This window comes from Mustela nigripes, chromosome 18 (assembly GCF_022355385.1).
Source record: "Mustela nigripes isolate SB6536 chromosome 18, MUSNIG.SB6536, whole genome shotgun sequence".
Classification (NCBI taxonomy): Eukaryota; Metazoa; Chordata; class Mammalia; order Carnivora; family Mustelidae; genus Mustela; species Mustela nigripes.
The window spans coordinates 6300601-6318084 of record NC_081574.1 but is presented as its reverse complement, the minus strand read 5'-3'; the positions used below and the strand labels follow the sequence as shown (position 1 = coordinate 6318084).

Below are 17484 nucleotides of genomic sequence, written 5' to 3'. Positions count from 1 at the left end.
CAAGTGGGATTTATTCCAGGGCTGCAAGGTTGGTTCAACATCCGCAAATCAGTCAATGTGATACAACACATCAATAAAAGAAAGAACAAGAACCATATGATACTCTCAATAGATGCTGGAAAAGCATTTGACAAAGTACAGCATCCCTTCCTGATCAAAACTCTTCAAAGTGTAGGGATAGAGGGCACATACCTCAATATCATCAAAGCCATCTATGAGAAACCCACCGCAAATATCATTCTCAATGGAGAAAAACTGAAAGCTTTTCCGCTAAGGTCAGGAACACGACAGGGATGTCCATTATCACCACTGCTATTCAACATAGTACTAGAGGTCCTAGCCTCAGCAATCAGACAACAAAAGGAAATTAAAGGCATCCAAATCGGCAAAGAAGAAGTCAAATTATCACTCTTCGCAGATGATATGATACTATATGTGGAAAACCCAAAAGACTCCACTCCAAAACTGCTAGAACTTATACAGGAATTCAGTAAAGTGTCAGGATATAAAATCAATGCACAGAAATCAGTTGCATTTCTCTACACCAACAGCAAGACAGAAGAAAGAGATATTAAGGAGTCAATCCCATTTACAATTGCATCCAAAACCATAAGATACCTAGGAATAAACCTAACCAAAGAGACACAGAATCTATACTCAGAAAACTATAAAGTACTCATGAAAGAAATTGAGGAAGACACAAAGAAATGGAAAAATGTTCCATGCTCCTGGATTGGAAGAATAAATATTGTGAAAATGTCTATGCTACCTAAAGCAATCTACACATTTAATGCAATTCCTATCAAAGTACCATCCATCTTTTTCAAAGAAATGGAACAAATACTTCTAAAATTTATATGGAACCAGAAAAGACCTCGAATAGCCAAAGGGATATTGAAAAAGAAAGCCAACGTTGGTGGCATCACAATTCCGGACTTCAAGCTCTATTACAAAGCTGTCATCATCAAGACATCTTTGGTACTGGCACAAAACAGACACATAGATCAATGGAACAGAATAGAGAGCCCAGAAATAGACCCTCAACTCTACAGTCAACTAATCTTCGACAAAGCAGAAAAGAATGTCCAATGGAAAAAAGACAGCCTCTTCAATAAATGGTGCTGGGAAAATTGGACAGCCACATGCAGAAAAATGAAATTGGACCATTTCCTTACACCACACACAAAAATAGACTCAAAATGGATGAAGGACCCCAATGTGCGAAAGGAATCCATCAAAATCCTTGAGGAGAACACAGGCAGCAACCTCTTCGACCTCAGCCGCAGCAACATCTTCCTAGGAACAACGCCAAAGGCAAGGGAAGCAAGGGAAAAAAGGAACTATTGGGATTTCATCAAGATCAAAAGCTTTTGCACAGCAAAGGAAACAGTTAACAAAATCAAAAGACAACTGACAGAATGGGAGAAGATATTTGCAAACGACATATCAGATAAAGGACTAGTGTCCAGGATCTATAAAGAACTTAGCAAACTCAACACCCAAAGAACCAATAATCCAATCAAGAAATGGGCAGAGGACATGAACAGACATTTCTGCAAAAAAGACATCCAGATGGCCAACAGACACATGAAAAAGTGCTCCATATCACTCGGCATCAGGGAAATACAAATCAAAACCACAATGAGATATCACCTCACACCAGACAGAATGGCTAAAATAAACAAGTCAGGAAATGACAGATGCTGGCGAGGATGCGGAGAAAGGGGAACCCTCCTACACTGTTGGTGGGAATGCAAGCTGGTGCAACCACTCTGGAAAACAGCATGGAGGTTCCTCAAAATGTTGAAAATAGAACTGCCCTATGACCCAGCAATTGCACTATTGGGTATTTACCCTAAAGATACAAACGTAGTGATCCAAAGGGGCACATGCACCCGAATGTTTATAGCAGCAATGTCCACAATAGCCAAACTATGGAAAGAACTTAGATGTCCATCTACAGATGAATGGATCAAGAAGATGTGGTATATATACACAATGGAATACTATGCAGCCATCAAAAGAAATGAAATCTTGCCATTTGCGACAACATGGATGGAACTAGAGCATATCATGCTTAGCGAAATAAGTCAAGCAGAGAAAGACAACTATCATATGATCTCCCTGATATGAGGAAGTGGTGATGCAACATGGGGGCTTAAGTGGGTAGGAGAATAATCAATGAAACAAGATGGGATTGGGAGGGAGACAAACCATAAGTGACTCTTAATCTCACAAAACAAACTGAGGATTGCTGGGGGGAGGGGGTTTGGGAGAAGGGGCGTGGGATTATGGACATTGGGGAGGGTATGTGCTTGGGTGAGTGCTGTGAAGTGTGTAAACCTGGTGATTCACAGACCTGTAACCCTGGGGATAAAAATATATGTTTATAAAAAATAAACAATTTAAAAAAAATAAATAAAATAAAGTGGGAAAGTGAGGATGGGGATTCTCCCTCTCTTCTCTCAGGAACCCCCTAAAAGTGAAGAAAGATAGAAAGAAAGAAAGAAGAAAGAAAGATGGGAAAGGTGTAAAGTTCATTATCTGTACAAATGGTAGATATCTACTACTCCAAAATAGGATAAATAAGAAGGAAGTGTCATCACAGTCATGACGTGGCCGGGTAGGAGCGAGAGAAGAAGGGCTACCTGTGTGTGAGGGTCCCAGGCAATGCTGCCAGAGCAGAGCTGTGCAAAATCATGCCTTCACCCTAAAGTACAATCAGCAGTGCCTTATCTGAAACAGTGGGATCCGGTGAGTGAGTGGGCAGCGGGAGAGTCTCTGAGCCCAGACGGCACTGCATTTTTAGGAGTTGGACAGACGGACGGAAAAAGCAATCACACAAGAGTCCGCAGGCATAGGAAGCAGTCTGGTCACAAGGCAACAGTACCGAGTCTGGTTATGAGAAGGCACATGGTATGTCACCCTGTTGATTAGCCATTAAAAGACTGTATTGATACTAGAAGCCTGGGTCATTGGGAGGATTCCTAGCAGTCTGAAACCCACTTCTGTCTACTTACTCCCTACTAAAACTTCTTAAAAATAGATCGTCCAGGGATATTTCACCTGGACAAAAAGGAGTGATCACCAAACAGAAACCAAACAGAATCTCTCTGATGGTATTACCCAGAAACATGTTTCTAAATGATGGAAGAACAGGAGAAGCAGTTGGTAGACTAGAAACCCCCCGCCGAAAATATTGCCGTGAAATGGACAAAAATTCTGACCCCACGGAGTGCCTAAGTTGATGAAGATGATGAAGCAAGAACTTGTTTTGAAACAGAGCTCCAACACCAGTCAGAGACACCTCAACTCAGAAAAGATATTTAGAGATAAGAAGAGATAAGATAGCTGAGCTTTCAGAGCCAGGTAGGAAGTGAAAGAAGGAAATACAATCACGACAGAACGGAGACACACAGGAGAGACTGAACGCACGGGTTTGGAGACAGAGCAGAGGACAGAGAGAGGGTGGAAAAGAGTGGGTAAAATGTAATGGCAATACCTCAGAGTTCCTGTGGGTGAGCAGAAGGAATGACAGTCACGGCAGACAAAGAGAGTCACCATTCACAGAATCGGGTCTCTAAAATGTCATCGAGAAAGCTTTAACGATAAAATTTTAAAAAGGATTTTCAGGTGTTAAGAAGACTCCAGTCTACAAATTAAAGTGGTATCCCAAGAAAATTGGGCACAGAACAATCAAGAACAAATTCTATCTTAATATCTCCATAAAACTTCTGGATCTTTAGTGTAAAGGATCTTCAGAATGGCCAGGCAAGACAATCAAGTTGCTGACACCATCAGGAAGGTCCCGTCACGTATGAAGTAGCCTTCAACACTAGAAGACAAGGAGCAGTGCCAGCACAGCCCTCAAGAACAAGAAATGCGAGCCCATAAATTCTTCCACACCAACAACTGTCTCTTCATTATAAATGCGGCGGCGTTTTTCAACACAAGGCCTGAAGGAGTATCGAAGGAGTATCGCTCCAGTGAGGAGGTCTGCTTGGGGAAGCACGCGGGGGGACTGACTGCCGAGAATGCTTTGCGGTTGGCCACAGGTGTTGGGAGGCCATGTGGAGCTGGGAGCCTGGGTGTAAGGGGAGGATCCGGCGATGACGGGCCCAGAACCCAAGCAAACATCACCGAGACAAAATGTGGGATTCTACTAGCCCATGATGGCAAGAAAGGGGAGAAAATGCCACCTGATGTTCTCCCCCTCTGCTTCCGTAGCTGGAAATCAGAAGAAATCATTTAAACATGAGAAATCAATGAACACATACTAAAGAAAAGAAAAGTGATATTCTCAACTAAAAGTGGATAGTAAAAGGGAGCGGGGTGGGGGGGAGTGAACTTTGTTAATTAGGTCACTGCATTACAGGGAACCAGCAGAGAGAAAGGTCAACTGATTCCTTCAAAATTATAGTGGAAAAGATACTACTTACGATATCAGCACAGAACATATTTAGAAGCTTAATAATGGATGTGTAAGAAATAGGTGAATAAAACTTTTAAAATGCAGCGAGGACTAAAAGATGTTAACAAATTCAAAGGGATACCACGTTCACAGACTGAGAAACCCCAAATCATCTGAAGTCAAATTTTCTTAAACCTATCATCTGTCTAGCTAGCTTCCTATCTCACAAACCCAACAAAGAAAACCCAAAAGATTTTTATTCATTAGATTAATTCTGAGTAAACCCAAAATCTTCACACGCACAACTCTGACGTGGCTAGGCTCACCCTCTCAACTGCCTCATGGCTGCTCCCACCCCAGGGCCTTGGCACCGCCCTCTGCCTGGAATGCCCCTCCCCCACAGATGGGCCCGGCTCCAGGCTGCGGACCCTGTCTTACTGTGCTGTATTGCCCTGAACAGCCTACAAACTCTCTGCATTTGTTTTCTAGAGTTGTCATAACAAAATACCACAGACCAGGTGACTTAAACAGTAGGAATTTCTTTCCTCACAGTTTGGGAAGTTAGAAATGCAAAATGGGACTGGGTTCTCCGGAGGCCGCTCTCTTTGTCTTGCAGATGGCTGCCTTTTCCCTCTGTGCGAGGTATCGCCTTTGCCTCCCACCTTTGCCATTAGTCAGTCAGACTGCGCCAGGCCCAGTCTCGTGGCCTCATGTTAGCTGACTCACCTCCTGAAAGGCCCAACTCCAAAGGCAGCCACATTCTGAGGTCCCGGGGGTCAGGACTTTAACACATGCCTTCCGGGGACACCATTCATCCCGTAACATTAGTTTAGAATCCTGTCATCTATGTATTTATTCCTCTCTCTCTCTCTCCCCCTGCCACACTGTAAGCCCTGTGCTGACAGGAATTTTTGTCCTCTTTGTTCTCTGTTCTATCCCCAGCGTTTAGAACTGTGGTTGGACTATAGAAGAAACTAGAAACTCAGTACGCATTTGTTGAAGGCATAGACGATTCCTTTTTTCTTGACTCGCCCACAGAGCTACCTAATGGTTCGATTTAAGGGTAAGTTATTGCCTTCGTGTTTACTTCCCTTATAATAAAAAAAATCCTCTAAATGTTATTTTCAAAAGACCCCAATCTTTGGGGCTCACAGTCACGTCATGCTTGCCACCAAACCAGCGCTCAAGCTCTCTTGGATCATTTCTACTGTGTCTGGAAACCTGAGCCTTTCTCTACACCGGCCCGCGCATCTCCAGAAATGGCAGGTCTGGCGTCATTCCCAGGGGCCAGGTTCCTGCTGCTGGATGTCCGAGAAACCAGATTCCAACGTTCTGGATTTCCTGCCTCCCGGGTTTCCAGAATTCTCCAAGGCAGTGAGGAGCTGGGAGGACCCCCTTAGTTTGCACAGTGCTCCTGGCGGTGGTGCCAGATACCAAATTCGGATCGTGACGCAGAGGAGGCAGGGTGCTCGCTGGGACCTCCTGCCTGGGAGCTCCAGGGCCACACGTGACCATTAGCAGCTTCTCTCCGCACCCCTGGGAAGCTGGGAGTCAAGCCCCGGGGGTGGGGGGGGAGTGAAGCAGATGTGTTGGAAATGGTTCTATAAGCATCCTCACGGCTCAGCCAAAGCCCTCAATGCCCCCTAACAGACCGCAGGGCTGGTCATGAGCCATTTTCCCCTTCAGGGTGCCACAGGTGTCCGCGTCTGTAAGGTCCCCCCATGTGGGCCATGTCCACGTTTGCATTCCCGTATGGCCCACAGGCCTCGGGGCTCCCTTGCTGCCTTCTTCAGCCTTCCCTGGTGGGGAGCTCTGCCTCGCACCTTGCAAGCCTGGGCAACCTTTTACCTCTCTTCTGGGTCCTTCCTCTGAGGCCAGGCCTGAGTGGGAAGAGGGGAGGAGGGTGTCCTTCCTTTCAGGACGCCGCAGAGGGCACAGCCAGCTCTCTCCAGAGCCCCCAAACTGGACTGAGTTCAGTGCATACGCTCTGGAGAAGGCCGCACTTTCCCAGAACAGAGACGTATGCTAAACACAAAACCAAACCAGGCGATGCTGGCTGTTATGCCCAAGGCCAGAGCGGGGAGAGGGTGAGCCACAGGAGAAAGGACACTCTCCTGGTCTCATCGGTTACACACCAAGGGGGTTTGACTTTCCGAAGCTGGGGGACCCCTCCTGGAAAACAAGGCTTCCCACCAGGTAAACTCTGCACTTGCCGGAGCAAGATAATGCACTTAAATATATATATCATGTATATTCATGCATATATTTACATATATTGTATATAATAACCTATATTTTAGGGACCGACAGAAACAATGTGAGCAAAACCGAGCTGATTTAAATGATAATTTGTCAGAAACAAATACGCCCAGTGCCTGGTTTATCCAGACTTGGTAATCTTGGTGTACTACTGAGTAGTTTTATAGTCTTATCTGGGTTATAACCATTTTTGTCCATTTTTCAGAGCACTAACATGTTCTCCTCTTTTTCTTGGCCTTTGCTCGTTTATTTCTTCCGTTCTTCATTTCTTCCAGTCTTCCCTGTGCTAGCTGTAATGACAGCAATTTTTTAAAAAAGGACACAAACCAAACATCCACACAGAAAATGCAACAGATAAATCATCACTGCTCCCCCAAACAGAAAAAGTAGCAAGACGTCCTTTTACTGAAATATAATAAATACGTACAGAAGATGGTCCAGAAGAATATTCATGAAATAGTATAAGTAATATAAGTCAATACTTATCCTCTGGGAAGGGAGGCTTACACATGATTCTCAGGATTCTCTTGTAATCTGTATTTTCAGATTTTTTCCCTATGTTAAATGTGAATTGCTTTTGTGATAAGAAAAAAAAAAACAGGAGCCATAAAACAGTAAACAGGAAAAATGAAAAGAAGGATCTGGGCTAGATCCAGGATACGTTTAATATTTCAAACCCAGCTTGGTCCGCTTTGCCTATTCGGGCAGTATTTGCATAGATTTTTCAATTTTAAAAATTGGTAACCAAAAAAAAAAAAAAAAAAAAAAATTCAAGTAGCCAATTCCTAGGACTTTTTACACATCAACTGGACATATAATTTATCCATCTCTGTAACATGCTTTCCTAAATCTCTTGCTGCTAGACATGAAGGCTGCTGGGGGACAGGAGCAGCAGGAGAGCAGGCTGTAGGGAAAGTGGGTGTGGGCAGGACAGGGAGGGGGAGGGAGTCCTCCCAGTTCTTTGAAAGAAGCTGCACTCAGGCAAGGTTGCTCTGGGTGCCTGCAGCGCTCTTCCCAAATTGGTGACTCCCTCGAGCTCCTGCGGGCGTAAACAATTTACAGCCCCACAGCAGCGCAGCGCAGCCCGTGGTGAGGCTGAATGAGATCAGTCATCTAAAGTTGTGAAGGAGGGCGTGCGATGTGCTGAGCACTGGGTGTTATATTGCAACTAACAGATCAGTGAACCCCACATCAAAAACTAATGATGTACTCTCTGTTGGCTAATCAAACTTAATAATAAGTAAATAAATAAAAGGAAATAAATAAATAAAAAATAAAGTCGTCAGCACACTTCCTAGAACCCAGGGTTAAACAATGGCTATTGTGAATCAGGGCAAAAACTGCCCTCTAGGACTATCCATTGTGACCCAAGTGCTATTTCAACCCACTTCCTTTCCAGCACTTTACGTTCAGACACGTTAGCATCCTTTAATTTTTTATTGTTGTTTACAATGATTCAGCTTAATTCTGGGGATGGTGGGGAGGAAGGGAGTTCAAATGATTCATGCTTTTTTAAAAAATAAAAAAGAACAGAGAATAAGGAAAAAGCGTAAGTGACGTGAAATCCCAGTTGTATGTTCAACATCCTTTCAGACACGGAATGTCCTCACACACTTCCTCAGCGGTACCCGGAATGTGTGCTGATCACTACCTGCTTTATTCATTCAAGAGCCAGGCAAGGACCATTCTCTACGACAACAGGTAAACATATGCACATGCATTTGGATACATTACCGTGTCTGTGGCTGCAAGAAATTGCACCCTCAGAATATATCATGATTTATTTAGGAAATCTCCTATAACACACATTTATATTGACTCCGACTTTCAACTGTTATGAGTACTAACATGATGAATATTTGGACATATTTGTTGTGAACTGTCCAGTTGACTCCTCTGGATGAATTTCTAGAATTGGTATTGCTAAGTCAAAAAGTATATATTTTTGAAATCTGTATATAGTCAAATGCTCCATGAGAAAATCTGTACTAACTCATAGTCCCACCAAGAGACCATTAATGTTTCCCTTTCTCCAGGTTCCCCCCCACCAAAACTAGGTCTTGCCAAATTTTTCCAACTTAGCCAATCTGAATCTACAGAGATTGAAAATTTTTCTTAAAATCAAATATTTAAATTTCTGTGTGTGTGTGTGTGTGTAGCCTCTTTCCATACATAGCAAAAGATCCAGTCACAGTAGCAAATAAAACCTCAAAGCAAACTATGGTACCACATGTCACCACAACAACAAAATCCATAAAATACCTAGAAAAATCATGAAATATGTTTGTATAAGTTAGGTGGAGAAAAGGATACGACTGTCTTCCGGAGAATACAGAACATCAGGTGTGCAATGGCCTCGATGCTGAAGAGACATTAGTATAAGCTGCCTATTCTCTGTGTGAACATATACATTTAATACAGTTCAATCAAAATCCTAATGAACTTGATAAAAACAGAGTAAGTATCATTTCTTTTAGTTCACTGGGAACTATATAAACATCTGACCCAAGCTGGGAGCACAACTGAAAAGGAGGGTGATGAGATTTGCCCCGATATATTTCAAAAGAACAGCTACAGTAGAGAAGTTCAACAATGAGGAACAGTGCAGAAAGAGGCACATTAGTTCAACTAAAAGGAATAGAAATCAAACCGTGCAGGTGAAAATTTAGCATTTTAAAGGAAGGGGGTAATTTTAGACACGATAATCATTAGTTTAAGGAAACAGACAAAAAAAAAAAAACAAAACATGATCTCCAATGCGTTCCTTATATCAAAATATACTCTCTCACGGAGGTTCAAATGTAAAGATGAATTCAATTAAAATACAATTGTGATTTTGATATAAGATAGAATGTTCTAAGAATATCATAAGTATCAGGAACCACAGAAACAGAGAATTTGGACAACGTGCAATTTCAAAAACTCCTTTAGAACACATTTAAGCAAATTTTAAGCCCCTAAAGCAAGTGATTTCTATAAGCATGGTATGAAGAAGGAAACAGAAAAATGTGCAGAATGGACCCAAGCACTCAGAAGGGCAAGTGCTTTCTCATGAGCCTATTTTTATAGGGACACAGAACCCTCTGCATCAATAGAACAATAATGTATAATCACAATGAACTGCTTAACTGTGCGAGAAAAAGTTGAATTAGCATAGTGGGTGGTCTGTTTAAGAGATTGACGTGAACTGTAACCCACCCAGGAGTTTTCCATACTAAAATGTTTCCAATAACTCTTTGAAACTTAATTCTTAGGGACAGACTTTCATCTACCCCCAAATCCTTGACATCCTGAATGATTGGGTCCCCTAAGGCTTTTGGAAAGCCCAAACAAACACGAACAGTGAATCAACCAAGAGCAGAGACAGTAGCTCTTCTTTCTGTTGTACCATTCTTAGTGTGACCCAGAGTCTGGTATTTCAGCAAAGATGTGTCCCTGAAGTTAGGTGAATTTTTCTGGACTTCCCAAGCCCCAAACAATAGACTTCTATTAGCAAGTGTTGCTTATGGTCCTGTCATAAGGTAAAGTGACGAGTGTCATCTCCACAATGTAGGACATCTGCACCAGCCTCGCCACCTGCAGGGTCACCGGCCAGCATGCCACCATAATACATCTCTGGTGAGCCCTGCCTTTACGTTTAGATCGAAATAAGACTTCCAGAAGTTGGCTCAGCCCTTCCACCCAGGAGACTGTGAGCAGGATAGTGTTGGCAAGAGGGTCGGAGCTGGAGTCGGACGACCTCAAAAGTCGCTTAAAAATGATGCCTCGCCCTCCATGGCTGCCATCCGGATGCCCCGACTGTGGTAAGAACGTCCCCGCCATTATCTCCTTTGATCCTCAAAGATCCTGCGAAGGACCCATCACTATCCCTCTTTTGAGGATTTGGAAACAGAGAAACAGGCTAAGTGGCTTGTCTGGGGTCTCAGAGTTAGTCCATGGCAGAGCCAGACTTCACACGCACAGGGCTAGGATTCTGACTGTGTCACTCACCTGCCTGCTCCCCATAATACACCTGGCAGGTCGGCCCCCTTCTCTGAGCCTCAGTAGGGTTATGGGATAACCCCTGAGGTCTTCTCAAACCCCCATGAGTAGGCTCATGCTCTGCTCCGGCGACTTCTCTCAGAGGTCTTGGGGATGGGGGGGCAGGAAGCCAGGAAGGGTCAGGGAGAATTTCCCCCCACTGCCCACCTACACGGAGTTTAGATGCAAATAAGACTGTTCCAATCCAAACAGGGGCAAATCCCTCTAGTTGCTGCTGTATCTTCCCTTGGAGACAGAGGAGGCTACGGCGCAAAGAAGCAGGCTGGGAAAAACTGGGAAAAGTGCCTGCCTTCCGCCTTGCGGTCAGTCTGTGGACAATCCGGGCTCGGACTCCGTCTCACCCAGAAGACTAATTTTCGGAGGATTCTCGGAATTAGGGTGCTGCCCTTGGTCTACCTAGATGAGATTTGGCTGGAGCAGGAACGGTGCGGAAAGAGAGTTCCGGCAAGAGGTTAGTATGTGTTTCGCCTGGGCAGGGACAGGGAACCGGGCAGAGATGACAACCGCTGAGGACTTCTAACCGCCTGCCAAAGCTTCCCCAGACTCCACAGTGCCTTTGAGTGTGAAATTCTTAACCCCAAAGTCCACACAAGGCATTCAGGCACTGATTAAATAACATCAAACGTCCGTCTTCTGTAACACGTCTCATTCCCTGAGGAATCTTTCAAATGTCGGTGCTAAAGACTGTCCACTTCGGAATGACCTCCACCTTCCGCTCCAGCCGGCCCCGACTCAAGCACATCTTTTCTGGATGCAATCCCCAGAATCTCACCCCTCATGTCTGAACTAAAGTCGTGACCCTGCCTCCCTGGCAGCCTGCCCCTCCTCTAGGGGGCGCATCTCAGAACATGGAGCCACCGCTCCCACAGTTGGGTGCAGCCAGAAACATTTTTCTAATTCCTCTCATCCCACGATCACTGTCGGCAAATGCTGTTGCCTCTCGCTTCAAAATAAACTCCGAACTGGACCTCCTGTCGCCACCGTCACTTCTCACCCGGCTGTGTCATAATTACCGGGACTGCTCTCCCAGCTGAGTCTTGGGGTCACTGCTGTCCCGTTTCCCACTCAGCAGGCACAGAGACGTATGTCACTTCCTTCTCAAAACGCTGAAAAGGTTTCCCATTCCACTTAAAATGTCCAGTACTTACCATGATCTGCAGGGATTGTGGACTGGCTCATAATTACCTCTGTCTTCACCTCCCACTGCTTTGCCTCAAGGACTCTGTTCCCGCCACACCCAGGCTGCCCAGCTTTCCCGGAGGAGACTCTCGAGGGCTTCACCGTGTTCCTCCCAAATTCCTATGTTAAACTCCTAGCCCCCAGTACTTCATAATGTGGCTACTGAGCGTCTTTGAAGAAGGAATTAAGTTAAAATGAGGCCACTGGGGTGGGTGCTGATCCAATATGACTAGAGTCCTTCTAGGAGGAGATTAAGACACTGACCCTTTCTGAAGGATGAGCTTTTGAAGATTCAGGGGGAAGACAGCTGTCTACAAGCCAAGGATAGAGGCCGGAATAGATCTTTCCCTCAATGGCCTCAGAAGGAAACAACCCTGCCAATACCAAAATCCCAGACTTCCACCAGAAAATAAAGCTCTGGTTTTTAAGACCCCTCAGTCTCTGGGACTTTGTTATGTGGTTCTGCCAGCTAATCCAAAAGTCATCACTCAGGGACCCAGCACTCAGCTCAGAGCCCTGGCCCTGGCTTTGGACAAGAGCAAATTCCTCAGCAAGAGTCTGTAGTCCGACAGTGTGTGTGACGTGAAGGGCTGGTGCTGTTTAAAGGTGCCTCTTTTCCAGGTCTCATGAAGCATGTCAACACCACCTCCACATTTTTCTCCTGAAAATCCTTGCAGGGAAGGCTACCTTGTCTCCATCCCTCCTACCCCACAAATGCTTTTTGTAAGTTCTATAGTGGGAGACAAACATTATTTAAGCCTTTGATCCAGAGATAGCCCTGAGCTGTACCACAGAGCACCACGGTTCTCACAAGACCAACTTCCAAACCATGTGGAAGAGTCAGTCCCTTACAGATGGGGAGGCTGGGACAGATCCTGGAACTATGGGGAGAGAAGATGACCAGGAAGCAGCCATGGCTTGAACGTGGCGGTGAGAGGAAGAACAGCATTGATGGTGACCCTGTCTAGGCAGTGGTCACGCCAGCATCTGCCTGGGGCTTCAGGGAGGCAGGAGGTTTTGGAGGTAAGAGGCTGGTTCGGGTCTGGGCATGCTGTGAGAGCATGGACAAGGTATGGACAAGGTATAACACACTGGTAGTGCTGGAAAGAAGGGCCTGGGACTCTGCTGATGGGACAGGGCTTCGCCAGAGTTCCGGGACCACAATGGGTCCTGAAATGTACGTATGTCATGCTGCGGGATGAAGACTCCTGTCCTTGGCCACCTGTACCCAGGGGCTTCCCCCTAGACGTTCCCTCTCCCAACCTGCCAGCTAGCTATTCATTTCGCAAGGAGTGTTCTGCGCACTGACTTAAATTCACGGGACTCTAAGTGCCCTGTGCACACCCAGCACTCCGTGTCATGTCGCTCTGCTTCTTTCCTCCTGGACTCTCGGCGCGCATCTGAAACAGTCCTGTTGATGCAGCTCCTTGCTTACGGTCTTTCTTCCACAGGCTCCAAGTTCCCTGAGGGCAGGGGCTGGGGTTCTAGCTGTGCTGCTCTACCTGAGCACAGGGCCATCGGGGTGGCTCAGTCGGTTACACGTCGGCTCAGATCATGATCCCCAGGTCCTAGGATCCAACCCCCACTGCGTCGGGCTCCCTGCTGAGGAGGAAGCCTGCTTCTCCCCCTCCCTCTGACCCTACCCTGGCTCATGCTTTCTCACCCTCTCTCAAATCAGTCAACAAAATCTTAAATTAATTAATTAATTAATTAATTAAATTGCAAGCACAGAGGAGGCACTCTGTGTGAGGAGCCCCAATCCTACAGCACAGCAGGGCAGATAGCCCCATTCTGGGCCCACAGCCCAGCTCCTCGCATGTCATTCCCTGTGCGAGCTCGAACAGATCACTTCATCTCGGCGCCTCTGTTGCGGTCCTTGTAGCGGGGCATAAAAATAGTACCTCGTTGCTATGAACAGTAGTGCCAAGTTAAGCCACACCCGCGGGTGCCTGGAGGGGAGAGCACTGCGCGCGTGTCTGCCACACTCGTCCCTACCATACCATCATTGCTCCTTCCCCCGGTTTTGTGGGTCGGGCTGGAAAAGTCTCCGAGACAAGCCTCAGCCCTGGACGGGAGCCCCCAGGGACACTCGCTCTCATACTCGTGCTGCAGAGGGCTTTCCTCTGCTGTGATCTCGGCCACGGCCGCAGCCCTTACCCCGCTGCTCCCTGAGCAGACGGTCCACAAGCCTCAGCCTTACCCTCAGCTCCAACCCTTCCGAAGCCAGAAAATTGTTGGCAAATGAATAATCGCTTTATATCCGTGTTTTAAAATGTAGGTTTTCTTATTATGCAGACATGGTAAGACCAACAGATCAGGAGATGACTGGCACTGTAAATACAGATTATTAGTCACAGTTCTCAAAGGGAGGGGGCCACACCGTGCCATGAGGGGCCCTGTGGGTCACTCAGGACGCAGAGGGACCGAGGGAAGGGCACGACAAAAGACTTCATGGCACTTTCTACAGGAAGGAACCGGGGAGGCAAGGGAAGCACGTTTCGGATTGGGGCAGCCTGGGGGCTGCTCCTCGTTGCCTGCACTTGCCCTGGGGTGACTAGGTAAGCGGAAGGTAGCCCAGAGCCTGAGAGCCGCATAGAAGAGGTGGTCCGGGTGTGGGCTGGTGTCGGCTGGCACATGAAAGCACTGGAGTAGTTAACTATCTCCAGGAATCCACTAACTCGGGGAGATACAGGTCCTCCAGGGTCAGCCAGGCCCCAGGTGCCAGAGCCCCAGAACGCAGGAACTGGAAAGCTTGGTTTTCACTGCCCCGAGTGTGATGGGGAAAGCACAGTCCCTCCTCTGCATAAGAGCAGGAGATCACCCGCCTTCTTCGACCGCTTGCCTGCCTCGTGGGCCAGCACAGCCCCCCTCCCTTCCCAGACCCCGTCTTTCGGGTGCACAAAAACCCCTGACTTCTGCGTGCCATCCAGGCCTCGCCTCGGACCCCTGCTCCCCTCCAGAGAGGCCACACCTGATCTGAGCCCAGTAAATGATTAAGCCCTTCTTTGTTCGGTGTTGACTCTGAGCCAGTTTCAAGGAAGTTATCAAGGCCCCGCTTTGGGGCAAGCACAAGGTCACTCACTTGGCACCTTCCTCCTCACCCTTGGGAGTACCAGGACACAAGGTTCAAGCCTCCCGGAGATGTGATGCCCATGGCGACACTGAAGGTCGTGGGGAAATACTACTTAAAAATGAGCCGTGATAGAAAGCGATGGCAGTTCCTGGCTCAGAATGATTGCTATTACAACACGCCTACAGGGATACAAAACTTGGGGTCCTTGCCCTGCTAGGAGCTTGTCCTGACCTCATGGCCAGATCATGACCAGAGTTCTTCCATGCCCCAAACGAGCCAAGAGGATCAGAGAGGAAGCAAGGCAACTTAGGGGCTCCGCAGAGACGTCCTGAGTCTTGAGGGCGACCTGGGTTACAAAGGTGACCGCATTCGTCAAAACTCATCCAGCTGAACACTCAGGATCTGTGCTTTTCGTGTTACACAAGTTCTGCTTCAGTTTGAAGCTGTCAAACGCCATGTATAAGCCTTGTCCAAATCCCATTATGTCTAGAAATTAAAAATGAGTAAGTGATTCTGGCAGGTCCGGAATCACTTGCATTTGACTCCCGGCCGAATTCTCTGGAGAACTGACTTTTCTGACGCGCACCGCGGAGGCCAGGGTTCTTGGTGCTTCAGTTGTGCCCGGGAGGACGCGCCCCTGCCGCAGGACTCTTCACAGCTCTCGGCACCTTTGCCTGGGACGAAGGCTGGCTCCGGCCTGGGGTCAGCGGCCGAGCCCCGGGTCTGGGGAGGCCCCCGGGGCAGCGCCCAGACCACAGTGCGCGCTGAGAACCAGACCAGCGGCGTCGGGCCCGCGCTCCCCGCGCAGAGACACAGCCGGCTGCGGGCGACCACCAGGAGACCTCGGGTCGGACCCCGACCCCCACGGCCCGACGGACGCGGCGGGGGGGGGGCGGGGGGCAGAGGTCACGTGGACGACTCGGGCTGCAGTGGCCCCAGCAGGGAGGCGGGTCTGAGGACACCCACGTTTCTCCGGAGCCCGAGGCGAGGCGGCTGCGCGGACGCAGGCTCGTTCTCCCCATCCCTGCTCCTGCCGAGCGCGGCGCCGCCGCGCCCCCACCCCCGACCCCAAGCCTCCTCCGCGCAGACGGTTTGTGCGGGAGACCCGGTTGGTGCGGGAGACCCGCACCGTAAGCAGGCACGGGCCGCCCGCTGCGCGGCGGGATGGGTCCCCGCGATCCGTGCTGTGGACGCAGCGCTGCGCCGCCGGAGCCACGCTCTCCCGAGCGCCCGGCCGCTTCCTTCTCTCCGAACCCCCGGGGGACACACAGCCCCGGCGCGCGTCTGAGGAGCCCGCGGAGCGGGTCAGTCAGGTCTCTGGGAAGGCGGCTGCCAGCGCTCTGGGGTTCCTGTCGCTCCCCGCACACTCCCCTTCTCCGAGCCCCTGCCCGCACCGAAGGCGGGAGCGCGCGCGGGACACAGGCTGTGCGCTCACCGGCCCTAACCCGGTTCTCTGCCGCGCCGCGCTCCCTGACCCCTGCGCGCTCACGCGCGGTCCCCGGACCGGACGGGCCCGGCGGGGCAGGGGAGGGAGGCCGGAAGAAGCGAGAGCAAGGCCGACCCGCTGCCCGTGATACCGCCCTGAGCGAGTAAGGGGGCGCCTGGACGCTCCGTCCGTTGAGCGTCACTCTTGGTCTCAGCTCAGGTCTTGATCTCAGGGTTGTGAGTTCAAGCCCCACGCTGGGGACTGCACTGGGTGCGGAGCCTGCTTAGAACAATAAACAGGGACGCCTGCGTGGCTCAGTCGGTTAACGTCTGCCTTCCATTCAGGTCAGGATCTCAGGGTCCGGGGATGGAGTCCCACAAGGGGGTCCTTGCTCAGCGGGGAGTCTGCTTCTCCCTCTGCCTCTGCCGGCCCCCTCCCCCGCTTGTTCTCCTTCTGTCTCAAATAAATAAATAAAATCTTTTAAAAAAGCAAATAAATGAAATAAAATCATAAGAAAACCTGAGGGATTCTTCAAGGGATCTTCAGGATGGACTAAAATAGCGATGGTCAACCGGGAAGGTTTGTATGAGAGTGAGGGGAATTGTTTACATAAGCATACTCAAGGTTATAGTGTTATATATATTTGACAGATGGGGGGGGGGACCACCTTTGTTTTTGTATTACAACCTTCAAGAAGTCTGAACCAAAACCAGGCTGATGAAAATATGCAGCAAATTCAGTGATTTTCAAGTCATTGGGTGGAAGAAGGAAGGATATAAGTGTGGGGTTTTCCTGTTTATCAAAAGGGACATGAGCTTTTATGGCTGCAAGAGAGAGAGAGGAAGGCCATCCCCTGGCCCAAGGGGTTTGGTGGGGGGAGTGTAGGCGCGTCTCCCACCACCAGAGGGCGACAGCACGCCCCGTGGCCAGACTCTGCTGGGATAATTTACCTATGGAAATGGTTCCTTCTGTGCCCCATGCAGGGGGATGCCAGGTGGTTTACCACTGTGCACCCTAAACTGAAAGCAATTTCAGAGAAAACAAAAGAATCCAAAACCCGGAGGGAACTTCAGCTGGAGAAGAAATGCTACCATA

General features: G+C 48.4%; 1 long non-coding RNA gene across 6 annotated transcripts in view; it reads right to left on the bottom strand.

Annotated features, from left to right (window-relative positions):
- LOC132006600 (uncharacterized) overlaps positions 1-17484 on the bottom strand; it is a 64262-nt gene that overhangs the window by 14517 nt on the left and 32261 nt on the right. The gene's annotated exons all lie outside the window — the stretch shown is intronic.